The 14568-nt window shown below is 43.8% G+C and overlaps 1 long non-coding RNA gene across 1 annotated transcript in view; it reads left to right on the plus strand.

The window, feature by feature from the left end:
- The window catches only part of LOC308611124, a 120226-nt gene that overhangs the window by 32132 nt on the left and 73526 nt on the right, over positions 1-14568 (plus strand). The window contains exon 2 of the long non-coding RNA XR_014014775.1: positions 7897-7961. This is a non-coding gene — a long non-coding RNA (uncharacterized lncRNA). The remainder of the gene's footprint in view (positions 1-7896; positions 7962-14568) is intronic.

Below are 14568 nucleotides of genomic sequence, written 5' to 3' on the forward strand. Positions count from 1 at the left end.
CTGATTGGCCTTTTTCAAAAGTTTGATTCCTGAGCATCTTCAGCTAAAACGCTGCCTACTTCACTCAGGATATTATTTACTCCACTTTACAAATAAAACTAAAATTGTTTTCAACAGGATAAAATCTATCCTCGAGGAAAGAAAAGAAATTGGTGTGAGAAAAGGTATTAGAGAAAGGGGAAGTATAGTGAATTACTACCTGTGTGCCTCAGAAAATGTGTCCTGTTATCCCAGTGGTGGTATTCTTGCATTGAGATTACTGGTTTATTTTCTAGGAGTTGTTAAAGCAAGAGAACTCCTTGCTGCATGTTATGTAATTTGGACTCTGTTACGATTATCTTGGTGTGCCCATCTTGTAACAACTTCCCATACTCAGCAAACTGTTTTTTTCATATTTTTGCTTCCTTGTACATTTTTACTGCATATTTTTTACTTCAAAAGAATGACATCTTTAGAACTGTTTCAGAGCCAGCGATGATATGTGCTTTAGATAATTATTACACTATGCTAAATATAACCATATTATTATTATTATTATTATTATTATTTTTTTTTTTTGTAGTACGCGGGCCTCTCACTGTTGTGGCCTCTCCCGTTGCGGAGCACAGGCTCCGGACGCGCAGGCCCAGCGGCCATGGCTCACGGGCCCAGCCGCTCCGCGGCATATGGGATCCTCCCAGACCGGGGCACGAACCCGTATCCCCTGCATCGGCAGGCGGACTCTCAACCACTGCGCCACCAGGGAGGCCCATAACCATATTATTTTGAATTCAAATAAATTTCTATGCTGATAAAAAAAGAGAGGCACATTTCATCAATGTTTAAATAGTATCCTTCCTCCTCTAAAACTTAAAATAGGATTCAGTCTGATTCCTAAAGGGTTATTTTCTTCAACAACAAGAGCTGACTTAGGCCATTTCTTGGCAGTGGAATCTGAGCATAGAGGTCTCTGACTGCCCTTTGATTCTCACTCACAGTATCCTGGGTGAATGTAATGGATGGGCGTGCCCTTATGACTTAGCCCACTACTACTGCTCCTGATGAGGGTTAATGGTGTGGGCCACTTTAAATCTTGCCCAGCAAAGTGCTGACATCTGGGGTTTCCTATCAAGTTTACCAGATATTCCACAGTAATTTCATAATTTACACAACATAAAAACACTGATCTTGAGCTTAGGAAAGCATTTCATTTAAACAGATACAGAACACTACTCTACAAAATGGTTTAAAATTTGTGAGCAATTACATTCAATAAACTCTAATATAAATTAATCTAATACAAGTAAACTAATAGTTGCAAAGCTACTGGTCGCTTCAGAAGCGGTGGCTACGGATAACTTCAAAGTTGTTTCCTCAATGCATTAAGAGGCGAAACTATTTGCTGTCAACTTCTTCTTGGGGAAGCTTTTTCCCTTAGTTTGATGCTGATTCGCGTTATGAATGTATAGGAACCATTACTGGTTCTTCCTTTCCATATTCAGTGCACCGTTATACTTCTATCCTCTTAAGATCTGGATATCTGTTACTGCTACTGTTGGCTGGAGCCTGGCAGGAGGAAAGCTATCAAGAAAAAAGGTCAACAGGTGTTAAAGAGTTTTAGCATACTACTGAGACTTTTTATCTACCATAATCATAAGAAATAATAATTAAAATTACAGCCTGGTCAGTGAGACCTTGAGTAAATTGTGGAAGCATCCATGTTTCATACAGTTTCAGGGGATGGATATTTCCTGTTATTAACTCTATATCCTCTTCAACTGGAACAGAGAGACCTTTCTCTGTTGAAGCAGTTTTGTCTTTTTCCTGGGCATTTTTAGTTTTCTCTTATGAGAGACTTGTAAAGCTTACATATACAAACTTACACATACACGTATAAAGCAAAGAAGGGATAGAGTAGTCTTGAGAGGACACTGTTTTGTAGCAGGCACACAAGACAGAGATAATACTCCCTGATTGCATTTGCCTGCCTAGCCCCATCTCCTTTGTGGAAAGCATCAGCATTCTGACTGGTCTCTGCACCCCACTAACTGGACAGAACACTGCATTGGCATTCTTAGGGAGCACTGATGGTCGCTCCGGAAACTGTGGTTAGAGCTTGTGCAGCCAAAGTGCACAGGGAAACAAATATACTTCATATAACATGCTTACTCTGTTTTGCTTAATTAGCACTTATTCCCTGTAAAAGGCTGATTTCTGCTTTGACAGGGAGTAATCGAACTCTGTATTCACCCAAACCATAAAATTAAAGTTAACATACCTCAGCTTTTCATCCTACTGGAAGAAATGTATGAAATCTAAAGTTATTTTTTAATTGCTGCTGTTTAGAATGCCTGAGGCCCATTTGATGAACTTGTTAAAGAGCAGTGTTAATGAGGGTATTTTTCGTTTCTTTCTTTTCCAACCACAGCGTGAATTCTCAGCCCAAAGTGTGCCCTGTTACCCACAATAGAGACGGGGAAAAGTGAGAGTCTGTCACCACAAAGCATGAGACAACTACAAATACTTCTCTCCCAGAGTTAACATTGATGACAGTCTTTGTGGAAAAGGACTTCCTCTTTTTGCAGGAATACAGTAGAAATGCAAGTCGTATTCTCCATAATTTCACTACTGGAAAAATAATTTCATAGTACATATATATGTATATGTATATACATATATATACATATATATATATATATATATATATATTTTTTTTTTTTTTTTTTTTTTTTTGCGGTACGCGTGCCTGTCACTGCTGTAGCACTTCCCGTTGCAGAGCACAGGCTGTGCACGCGCAGGCTCAGCGGCCCTGGCTCATGGGCCCAGCCGCTCCGTGGCATGTGGGATCTTCCTGGACCGGGGCACGAACCCATGTCCCCTGCATCGGCAGGCGGACTCTCAACCACTGCGCCACCAGGGAAGCCCCATAGTCCATATTTTTTATTGGTCTTCTTAAAAACATATACAGTGTTTACAGTAAGGAGTAAAAGAGAAGATTTTCAATGTGATATTTCAAGGAGCATTTTGTAAAGGCGGGATCCAGTCCCAACTTTGGAAAATTAACACACACCTATGAGATCAGAGAGTCACCTGCAAAAAAATTTATTATGTTTTTCTTTCATACTAGTTTCCTAAAGGTGCATTGTTACTTCTTGGTAATGTAATAGAAATGACTATATGGTGGCCATTTGAGGAAGAAGTAGCTCTTACATAAGTGTCTAGTGACCTTATCTCTTTTGATACGATACCTCTTGGTTTCAGAGGCTTGCACAGATTTCCTCTAAATGAATAAACTTAGTAAGATTTTCCTAACTATCAATTAATCTAAAAGTAGATTTAGAAATCTACTTCTGAAGCAGTTTTGTTAAGTAATTATTGGTCAGTTCTCTTTCTGATTGGTACTTTTTTCTGCAAAACAAATCCCTGTACTTAGAACAATTAATATCACCATCCCTGGCTCCTTGATTATTACACAGTGATGTTTCTTGAGAAGAAAGCTTACCCTTTTGGGGGGGAAACTTCAGTCCATGAAGTAAAACTTCATTAAAAGTAGATCTGCTTCTAATGCCAGTGTGATGCAGATCAGTATCCCCTTTCTTTTGACTTTCCAGGCTGTGTGAAGAGAATGGTATGGTTTGGTTTAGGAAGGGTTGTAGCTTAAGAGGATTGCATTATGTTTCTGTGTCACTTTGGGGGGTTTTATTTCAATATTATATCCTGTTCTGTAAAAACACCATAGTCATTCTCTTACTTATTATTAAATAATTAAACGCTGCCCTTTGTGTTACTTCCCCTTCTGATCAGAAGACTCCTCTCCACTCTAGGCCTTGATCTGAGTTCCAATTCATCAGCTTGTAGTAGCTACACTTCTGGTTTCTGAAGTCAGACAGATATGGGTCCCATTTCTGTCTTCATCAGTTATAATTTATTCTCTGATATATGCATACCAGAGCTGGCAGTGACAAACATTTTGCTTCTCCTTATTTTCCCAGGGTTCTGTGCATTTTAATAGAGGATCACAATATTTTAAGTAGAGCTGGGATGGGGTAGAAAGAAAGAGCAGGAAAACATGCTTTTAGGAAGGTCTGAAATACAAATCACATGGAGTTAACTGCTTGAGAGAAAACCACCCCTACGTGAGTATTGTCAATAAAGTAGCACAGGGAGGCAAACGAATGAATTGTTCACTAAAAATATTTTTCTTTAGAAGAATAAAATTCACAAGAAAGCCTCATTGCAAATAAAATATATTTGTTTTCCTAAAGGAAGATATTTGAAAAGTCGTAGTAAATACCTGCTTTGACCTTCTGTGTCCCTAGTGTTCTATCTCCACTAAGTTTTATGCACACTACATAGAGGAGGAGCCTGAGTCTCAAAGACCATAAGTAAGAGATGGATTCCAGAGCCTTTGCAAGGTCCATTATGCCCCATGACTTCCTATTGCTTGTGCTGTTCATCCAGATAGGTGCTTAGGATACCAGAATGAATACATCTCTTTCGAGAGGTTTTTAACAGACGTTAGATACTAAACAAGTACAACACCTAACAAATAAAACAGAATGCTTTATTTAAAGCAGAAACAGAATAAATGCTCACCTAGTATCGTTTAAATCCCCTTTAAATTATTTTTTGAATCAACATGTTTATATTTGAGGGTATTTTCTTATTTTTTCCTAGTTCCTTTTACTTGCACCTCCTTTCTTTTTCTCTTTTCCCAACTGAAATGTTTATGGTTTCAAAAGTAATTACTTCTTGAAGAAAGTTTTCGTGTATACTAAGTGCTACCTAATGGAAGCCATAAGCATAGAGTCTGCTAGCATTTAGAGTGGTATAATACACAGCCAGGTTGAATCAAGTGGGAGAGAAGGTTAATCGTTCTTTTAAACTGGCAGTGTTGCCGGAGGTGGATTAATATGCTTTTTGAATCTCTTACGTGCTGCAAGTCTCCTTGATCACAATCACTATGTTAATGGTTGAGGTTTTGAATTAGAGGTGTCTCCTGGGCTCAGCTGGGCCAAGTCCCTTCATCTCTCTGGCCATATTAGGTGATAGTTTTCTCATTTCAATACACGATCTGTGTTAGAGGGAGTGTTGACTATACCAGGCTTTTAACGTGGGCACCCAGAAAGTGGAAGAATCTCTCTATTGGTGATTAATCATAACTCTTTTCACTGTGAATACAGTCCTTCCCTTAGGTAAGGCAGGAACACCATGAAAAATAGAAAGTTCTCGGGTGTCTGTGGAAGCTGGAGTGCTCTCGACCTGTCAGCTCACTGGCAGAGCAGGCTTCGTCCGGACACTAGAGAACAAAATGTGAAATTGGCACCAGCCAGCCTCTCCTTTGCACAGGATATCCCTATTTAAATTTGACAACCAGGATATTTTACAATTTGAAATGCTTGTCATCTGGTTTTCTTTAGTTTTTTCTTTGGGTTGAAAAGACTGAGAAGCTTGTTAAAAAATCTGGAATTCTGATGGTGAGGCTTAACCAGATCTATTGAGTCATCAATCAGCAAACATTGACCAACGCTTACCATTCCCCCAGTTACTATACTGAGGACCCAGACATGTCTCAGATAGTGGCCTTGCTCATTCACTGTATTTACAGTACTTTTTTCTAAATGTAACCAGAGCTCAGGTAAGGACAAGACATTGATTTGAGTCTGAAGTAAACAAAGCTGACTGGTCTGATCCCTTCAGTTTCCAGAATTATTTTGTTTCAGGTAGTAATTTTCCCAGACGAATAGAACAAAGTTCTATCGTCTATTTATTTAATATTTTATCACAATAGTCCTTGCCCCTTTGACCTCTAGTGAGGAAACTTGCATAAGAAACTGAAATATGCTTAGGTTCTATGGGTAAGTGCAGATAATGATATGAATGAAATTGAAAATGAAAGCCAAAGGTAGAAAAGGCAGTTCTGAATAGATTAAGTAAGACAGAGGTATTTGAAAAATCAAGTAGAAAAGATACCATAAGGAATGGAGAGCTTCTGGAAGTTTTCTAATAGGTGAGGGGTTGGTACATCTTTTTTTGTTTTTTTTTTCTTAATAACATGTCTGGCAGTTGTATGCCAGAGAAAGTTATAAGGGGGTTGACTATATGCATGCAGTCCAGTGAGAACACTGTTCCTGTAGGCCACTGACCGTGTTCTGAGTGTACATTCTATAGTACTAGAAATTAAGTTAGGAAACAAAGGGTGATCTGCTGTCATTTTAAATGAAATTTCACAAATGATTAGAGCTAAAAGGTGTCTTTTTTCACTCAGCCAACACGTTGAGCACGTACTATGGGGCAAGCACTGTGCTTATGGGTAAGAGATAAAAGAAAAAATAAAGGCCAGAGGAACTCAAAAGAGAGTGTGAGAGATGCATGAACAACTCATTACAATCGAATAGAGATAGGCTATTAAATAAATCATAAAAATATAAATTTGTAAAATAGAACTCGGAGTCAGTAACCCTTCTAGGGGATATTAAAGAGAATGCCAACAATGAGGGGGTCTTGGAATTAGGTTTTGAATGTCAGTAGGTATGTTCCACGTGGAGAGAAGGTCAGGGGCATACCAGGCAGAAGGAACATCCTGGACTTGAGAACCAACACAGTATATTTCAGTGATTGTAAAGGAGATTTTTGTTTGACTAGAGCGTAGGGTATAAGTTGCCAAATGGTAGAAAATAGAGTATAAAAGTTAGGCTGGAATGAAAGTATAAAGTGTCATAATTCTGATGATGAAAGATAGGTGTTTTCTACAAAATGGGTTACTTATAAATATTTTAAAAATAGAGACCCCGAGAGAGGAGCGCGCCCGAGGAGCAGCCCCCGGACCGGAGCCTCGGGAGCCCGGGGCCGGTGAGCGAGTGCCCACGGGGTAGGTGTTGCGTCTGCAGGCCTGCAGGCGGTTGTGGAGCCTGCGGCCCTTGGAGAGCAGGGCTTGGGAGAGCGGGGCTTGGGAGAGCGGGGCTTGGCCCGCCCCGGGGCTTGGCTTTGCCCGCCCCAGGGCCCGCAGTAGAGCCACCGGGAGGGTTTAACCGCTTCCCGGAGGTGGAGGGGCCGGGCTGGAGGACAGGGCTGGCTGCTCCGGATGGGGCTCCCCTGGGACTTGTGAGCTCCGGGTGTCCTGGGGGAGCAGGGTCCACAGGCTCGGCCGGGACGTGCCGCGTCCTCCCCTCCGTCCAACCCCGATCCACCTCCTCCCCCTCCTGTCGCCGTCTCGGCATCTCGAGCGTGTGTCTCAAGGCGCGTCAGCACCTTGGCTGTCTAATGTAAGCGTCCGCCGCCCCCCTGGGTTGTGCCCTGTGGAGTCGCCCAGTGTAATCGGTGCAGGATGAGTCTGCAGGGCTGCTGTCCTGCTGCCTCGGGTGAGGAAGGAAGCGATGGGGCCTGAGGAGGGAGATGACTTGTCCTAGATCCTCACCGGGTGTGCACGTGGGGTCGCTCACAGGACTCCAGACTCCTAGGGCAGGTGTTCTGTCCACTTAAAGTCAGTTTTAATAAAAGATGTTTTTGAGCGTCGCACGTAAGTTTGTAAAGTTTGTACAAATCATTGCAAGACTGAAAGGCACCTGAGTGTGTCCCTTTATTCTGGGTATCCTGTGGATGTTCTGATCTAAGTTGTTAACAGACTTGGAAGAGATAAACTATAAGCGCTTTTAAATTTCATATTTAATGACGGAGGTTTATTTTAATAAGATTCAATGTACACTCGCTACGGAAAAATAAAGTATCCCCTTAGGTACTACAGTCACGTGGGAGTTACAGACCTGAGGGTGGTTGCTCCCTCCTTATTCTCACAGGCCCTTCTGAAGGTGAAAGGACGGGTCTCCCACAGGTGTCTCCTGTGGAGCGCGGGGCAGGTGCTTGTGCACCCCGAGCCGCTTCAGTCGTAGCTTCACTGCCTGCGTTTTCCTTCTCCAGGTCCGCCTCCACTGTCACAGTCCTGCACGTTGTTCCAAGAGCAGCGGAAAATGAATCAGCCTCTGGTGAGTTTTGCTGTTTTCGTATTTATCTGCTGCTGTTCCTTTGTGATAGCACCTTGGGAGGCGAATAGTTCAAAAGTTAAAATGGGAAAGTAGGAGTAGGTAAAAGATGTGGTTAGACAAAGCGTAGAGGAGCAGGTCAGCACCAAGTGTTTCTGGCAAGTCCTACGTGTAGATCCCACGATCCTTTTAGAGCCACAGTACAAGCCTCGTGTTCTTGACATTGGTGGCAAAACACCATCCCTTGCTCGACTTACATGGTCCTGCTGAAGCACTTTTGTTCTCGGGCGTTAAAAGGTTTCCCTGAGGATCCCGCTGTAGGCCGCGAGCCTTCCTGAGCGACAGCCCCTAACGTGTTGACATTGGTGCCTTCCTTGTGCTTCCTGTAAGCCGAGAGCGTGCTGTCCAGGGAGCACTCAGTGCATATAACTTGTCGGTTCAGTAGAACACCGTTGTCACATAGGTACATTGTTTTCAGTGCTCAGTCGAGGGATGCAATGAGGATCATCTGGAAGAACAGCCTTGTCACCCTTCCAGTAAATTTCGCTCTTTGTCTCTTACAATCTCAGAGGTTCGCGTTACACACCATGCAGTGAGGTCTCTGGCAAAGATTCCTTGTTTCCCAGCTGAATTGTATCGTGCAGCCTGCGGTCTTGGTTCTGCCCCTCCACGGAACCTGATCCGGTTGAGGTGACCTGGCATCCAGCATACAAAGCAGTGGAGATTTGCCAGTCGTCACTTCAGACCACTGTCGCCTTGCCATCTGCAGAGTCTGCTCTGTGGGTTTCTGTGACAGATCTCTCCTTGCTGTCTTCCTGACTGATTCTTTCCTCCGCCCTCTGTGTGTGTTGTCTTTTCACCCTTGGTCCATGACTCTCCACCCCGTCTGATCTCACCCTCTGGCGCTTTTCACCTCCAACTCTGTCAGTTCTCCCACCTGGACCAGACAGATGCCTCTGTCCAGCCACTTGCCAGCATCTCTATGGAGTTTGTCCAAAGGGCACCTCGGATGACTAGATCCAGTAGATCCAGAAATGATTATTTACAGCTCCCCTGCCCCTTGCCTTGAGCTGTTGTCCCTGGCGGCTCATGGTTGCATCATCCAGCCTGTCACCTACCCAGAAAAATGAGTTCCTTCTAAAGTCCTTCTCCATCCTCTGTTACCACGTTGTAGTGTGAGGCTTGTTAATGTCGTCTTCTAAATGGTTTTTATTCGTTCTCCTTCATCCCATACTTGCTACCATTAAAACAGCTTATCTGTTCATTCCTGTAGTTACAGAAACTTTTTTTCTGTGCCGCTACCTCTTTCCTCCAGCAGCTCAAGTGTATTCTCCACGCTGAGTATTTCTCCTAAAATATTAATCACAGCGTTTTGTCTGCATGTGGGAAGCACTTTAGAGGTTCCCTGGGTGACTGGACAAACGAGGTTGCCGTTCCGCGGAGCCATTAACCATCGAGCCCAGCACTGGGGGGAGGTCGTACCTCGCCGATGATGCGTTTGGATGGATCTGTGAGGTGAAATCCTGATCGGAGAGGCTTAGGAGAGAGGAGTGGGAGAACTGGGTTTGTTCTGGTCCCAACTTTTTCAAGACATTTTGCTGTGATGGGGAAAATAGAAACTGCACAGTAGCTGGGGTAGGAGCTGAGGTCCGGGGAGGATGTTGTGTTGTGTTGTGTTGTGTTGGGATAGGAGAAATAACAGTGGGAATGATCCAGTAGATGCGTGTGGGGGAGGGGAGAGCTGCGGGCCAGGGTCCTGGAGTGGGGGGGGGATGGCAGAGCTGGGTTGCAGGTGGGGAAGCCCTCCGATGGCTTCTCTGTTCTCAGGGAAGCAGCTCCTCAGCTGAGGGTGAGGGTGAGGTTGGGGGTTTGAGGGGAGAGCAGAGCTCTGGGGCCCAGCTCCATCGTGACCATCAGCACACACAGTCCAGCCAGCTGGGAAGACTGTACTTGCCTTCCCTGCCTGAAAAGCCATCTCCTTTCTTAAATGTGGGAGTAATTACTCTTTGGGGAGCCTATGTAATTACATGGGTGCTTCTCAGTTCAAAGCGAATTGAGTGCCAGTTCTGGCCACGGACATTTTCTGCTCTGCTGATGGAAGGGTCCCCAGAGGAAGTGTCCTGCTTGCCTGGCTCTTGGCCTCGAGGACCCTTCACACCATCTAGTGTTCTGTCTTTTATCTTTGACATAAACATCAAATGTCTTCAGGTTGTGCATGTGATCTTAAGAAGCAATTCCCTGCTTCCAGGAGCTTCTGTTCTCCTCGGGAAGGGCACTTCACAGACGTAATTACAGGAGAGGACGGGAATCCTGCCCGTCGATACGTAGGGAACTCCAGAGTGCTGACAAAGCAGAGCCTGCTTTTATTTATTTATTTATTTATTTATTCATTTAATTTTTTTATTTGTTTACATTTAACTTATTCAGTTTTGGCTGTGTTGGGTCTCTGTTGCTGCGTGCGGGCTTTGTTCTCTAGTTGCGGCGAGCAGGCGCTACTCTTCGTGGCGGTGAGCGGGCTTCTCATTGCGGTGGCTTCTCTTATTGCGGAGCATGGCTTCTAGGCATGCGGGCTTCAGTAGTTGCGGGTCCCGGGCTCAGTAGTTGTGGCGCGCGGGCTCTAGAGCGCAGGCTCAGTAGTTGTGGCGCACGAGCTTAGTTGCTCCGCAGCACGTGGGATCTTCCCGGACCAGGGTTCCAACCCGTGTGCCCACCATTGGCAGGCGGATTCTTAACCAGTGTGCCACCAGGGAAGTCCGAGAGCCTGGTTTTAAATGCATTGTCAGAGCACGTGGCTCAGTGACTCGGGGAAGGGGGACGGCCCTGAAGTGACCAGGAGTTGGGTAGCTGCAGAGGTTGGCGAGGCTCTCAGAGCAGCGTGAGGTGGACTGGATGAGGCTCCTGAGGTGCTGGTAAGGACCTCCCTCCTTAGGATGTGGGCCTCCCGTCAGGAAGAGCGGGACGTGAAGGCAGGCAGACCCTGAGGTTGACTGAAGAGCCTCCCCTCTGTGCTGGTTTTGGTTTCTTCCTGTGGAGAAACTGAAACCTTGTAATTGGGACAGTGAGTCATCTGATCAAAAGATGTCATGTGTAGAGACTGTGGACGGCATGAAACGTGGGGTGGGGTGCGGTGGGTCAAGTCAGGGGGACTCTGGGCTCCAGCGCGATGCCCGACAGGAAGGGGTGAGGCCGCGGCGTGTTCCCGCTCATCCTAGGCCCCGGTAAGCAGTATGGACGTTCCCTTGGGGCTTTCTGACTCGTGAATGAGGTTGAGAGTATTTTCACGTGCTTAGAAGCTGTTTCTTCTTTTTAATTGGTAGACAGTGTTTAGAGCACTTTTAGGGTTCCAGGAGAGTCGAGCAGACAGCAGTTCCCTACGCCCGTCCCTCTGGGTTCCCTCCCTTGGTAACATGTCTCGCCTGTGGGGCGCGTCATCTCAGTGATGGATCCGCACTGACACCTAATTCTCCCCTGGAGTCTGTAGTTTATATTAAGACTCACTCTCTGTGTCCTACTGTTCAGGTTTGGACAGGCGTGATGACCTGCAGCCACCACTGCAGTGCCACCCAGGACCATTTCACTGCCCGAAACATCCCTGGGGGCCACCTGTTCACCCGCCGAGTGCCCCCAAGCCCCCGACAGCTGCTGGTCTTGTTACTGTCTGTGTATTTTTGCCCTTTCCAGAATGTCACGTAATTGGGAGTCCTTCATTCTGTGGTCTTTTCAGACTGGTGTCTTTCTGTTTTTATATGAAGGGCCTGTTCATGTCCACTGCCTGTCTTACTGCCCCAATACTTTCTTGTTTTTGTTTTTCTTTTTGTTTTTGTTTTCTGCTGTACGCGGGCCTCTCACTGTTGTGGCCTCTCCCGCCGCGGAGCACAGGCTCCAGACGTGCAGGCTCAGCAGCCATGGCTCAAGGGCCCAGCCGATCCACGGCATGTGGGATCCTCCTGGACCAGAGCACAAACCCGTCTCCCCTGCATCCTTTGGCACTGGAAGGCTTCCAGAAGCCTCCCCCTTCCATTGCAACTGAGGAAGCAGGTCCTCAGCTGAGGGTGAGGGTGAGGTTAGGGGTTTGAGAATAGGCAGTTGGAAGAACTCCTCAGTCTGGAAGACACGATGTGGGAGGGAATCTGAGTAGCTCATGTAACGTGTGTATAGATTATTCACTAAATCTTGAGTTAGCTCTTAAGATTGAGAAGAAGCAGCATTAGGGAAAAATAAAGCAAGCTGTCCTCCACATCCTAAGACACGGTACCAACTGAGACTATAAATCTGCAGGTCCAGATTCATTCACAGATGGTAAGCTGATGGGAAGCTGTTACCAGAGTTAGGGGGGTAGGAAGCAAATCCCCAACTTCAGATGCTGTAGAGGGTAACGACCTGCCTCTCATGCAGGGGGAGATAGAATTCTCAGCTCAATGGCTCAGGACTCTGGTCCATTATCATGGCTGTTCTAATCTGTTTCTGAAGTGTTCTTTTCTACAGCATTTAAAAAAGTGACTGTATTATCCTGAACATTTTTATCAAGTAACAAATCAGCTGATATAAATGATAAAGTTGGCTGAAAGCAGGCCAGGATTTCAAAGGCCCTTCGGGATGTCTAGGTTGGGCACACGTCATGGAGCCTAAGAGTTTATTTAGATGGGGAATCTTAAAAAGCCGCAACTAAAAGTGACCATAAAATCATCAAACTTTAAAGTTTGAAAAAGGCTCATTCTTTTTCAAATGTAAAAAAGCATTAACTGAGTCATTAAATGAGCTTTTAAAAAAGCCTCCTGGCAAGAGAGTGACAGATATAGAACTTTAAACCCATGCCTCTGAGGCCAATGCTCTTTCTATCATAAAATGTTTCTCCCTAACATTTGATGAATCAAAACACACACACACACACACACACAGACACACACACACACACAGACACACACACACTGTTAAGACCCAGGGTTCACTCTTCAACTTGCTTTCAACCATATGGAAACTTTATGGATTGAGTCTTTCAGATATTATTTCAGAGCAGATAAGCCAAATGCTATTTCTCTCACCTGGCTCGAAGCACTGTTTAGTCTTCTCCAACTGGGTATAATTATTCACTAGGGATCTCACTTATTGTTCAACACTCAAACTTGTGATGGCTATGCTGTGGACTCCATTGTCTTGAGAGGAAAGCTTACACACCAAAACATTTGGGTGGGTGAAAGGAACACAGGAGAGGGGACTAGAGGAAAGTTATCAGTGAATATGTAGTGAGTTGTTGCTTTTCTACCTTGATTATGCCTGACTGGCTATTTTTATTAACATGAGCTTGCGCTACATGCTTGATGCATGACACACGCAGACTCCCTTAACTTAGAACATAATTGTGGCACATGTATCTCCAGCTACAAATATAGATACCAAAGAGCCTAAGGAGCTCTGAGAGTCATATACCTTCATTTATTTTTTGAGTTTTTCTTTTTGTGTGAGAATTGAATAGAAATAAAAGCTAAAAAATATCCCTTATTCACCTGGCAATTTCTTTTCATCTTCCTTTTCTCAGGTAACATCTCCTCTAGGAATCCTCCCATACCCAGGAAAAGATAGTTTCTCCTGCTCTTTACAATCAAAACCCCCTGGGCAACCCTTTCTCATACCTTTTATAACAGAGTGTTGAATTGTGGATTTACTTGTCTGAATCTTCTTTAACCTGTGAGAAAATTGAGTGCAGGGGCTGAATCTTCCAACAGTGTATCTTCCAGTGCCAAGCACAAAAGAGTCAACTAACATGTAGCTTTAAAAAAAAGTATCTTGTACATATTGTAAGTGTTCAGTACATTTGTACATCAAATACATGAAGTAATCAATGCTAAGAAATACAATAGGAAAAAAACAATGTTAAGGAGGATTTATAAATGAGTAGAAAGGGGATTTTAGGGAAGAAATCATGATTTAAGATTATTAGGTTTTTTAACCTGGTATAGGTTGAGGATTGCTACAGAAGAAAAGGCAGTTCAGTACTTTGAAAATGTGTGAAGTCTATATTCATTAGTTCATCAGCTAAAATAAGGTGGTATGCCCATAGCTGCTCATCTTTCAATTTTTTTCATAAATTTCAACTTGTTGAAAACATTTTTGAAACTAATTTTCTTTACCTTTGAAATTCTCTTGGAATTAAACATGGTGATTTACCACTAAGACCTTCAAGATGTATTAATTTATTTAGGCCACCGTAATAAATTTCAGAGAGAGTCTTTGTACAGAGATGCATTTTAAAAAACACAGTTAATCACCCAAAAGTAATTTATAAAGGAATTCAAATTGTAACCGTTACTCATTAAAAAAAAGGTGAAAGGAATTAAATTCATAAAAAGTTGAACATTCTTAAATCTTCATCCCCCTACTCAATTTTCTTGTACTTCAGTGCTGCAGAATCTCTAATGCAGAAATCCTCAATTATATCCAGCACTTTCTGGCTTTTCCCTTTTCTTTACAAACCCTCCATTCTTTTCTTTTTCTTTTTTTTAAACATCTTTATTGGCGTATAATTGCTTTACAATGATGTGTTAGTTTCTGCTGTATAACAAAGTGAATCAGCTATATGTATACATATATCCCCATATCCCCTCCCTCTTGC

The sequence above is a fragment of the Mesoplodon bidens genome (genome assembly GCF_964165515.1).
Source record: "Mesoplodon bidens genome assembly, contig: HAP1_SCAFFOLD_541, whole genome shotgun sequence".
In the NCBI taxonomy this organism is placed as follows: domain Eukaryota; kingdom Metazoa; phylum Chordata; class Mammalia; order Artiodactyla; family Ziphiidae; genus Mesoplodon; species Mesoplodon bidens.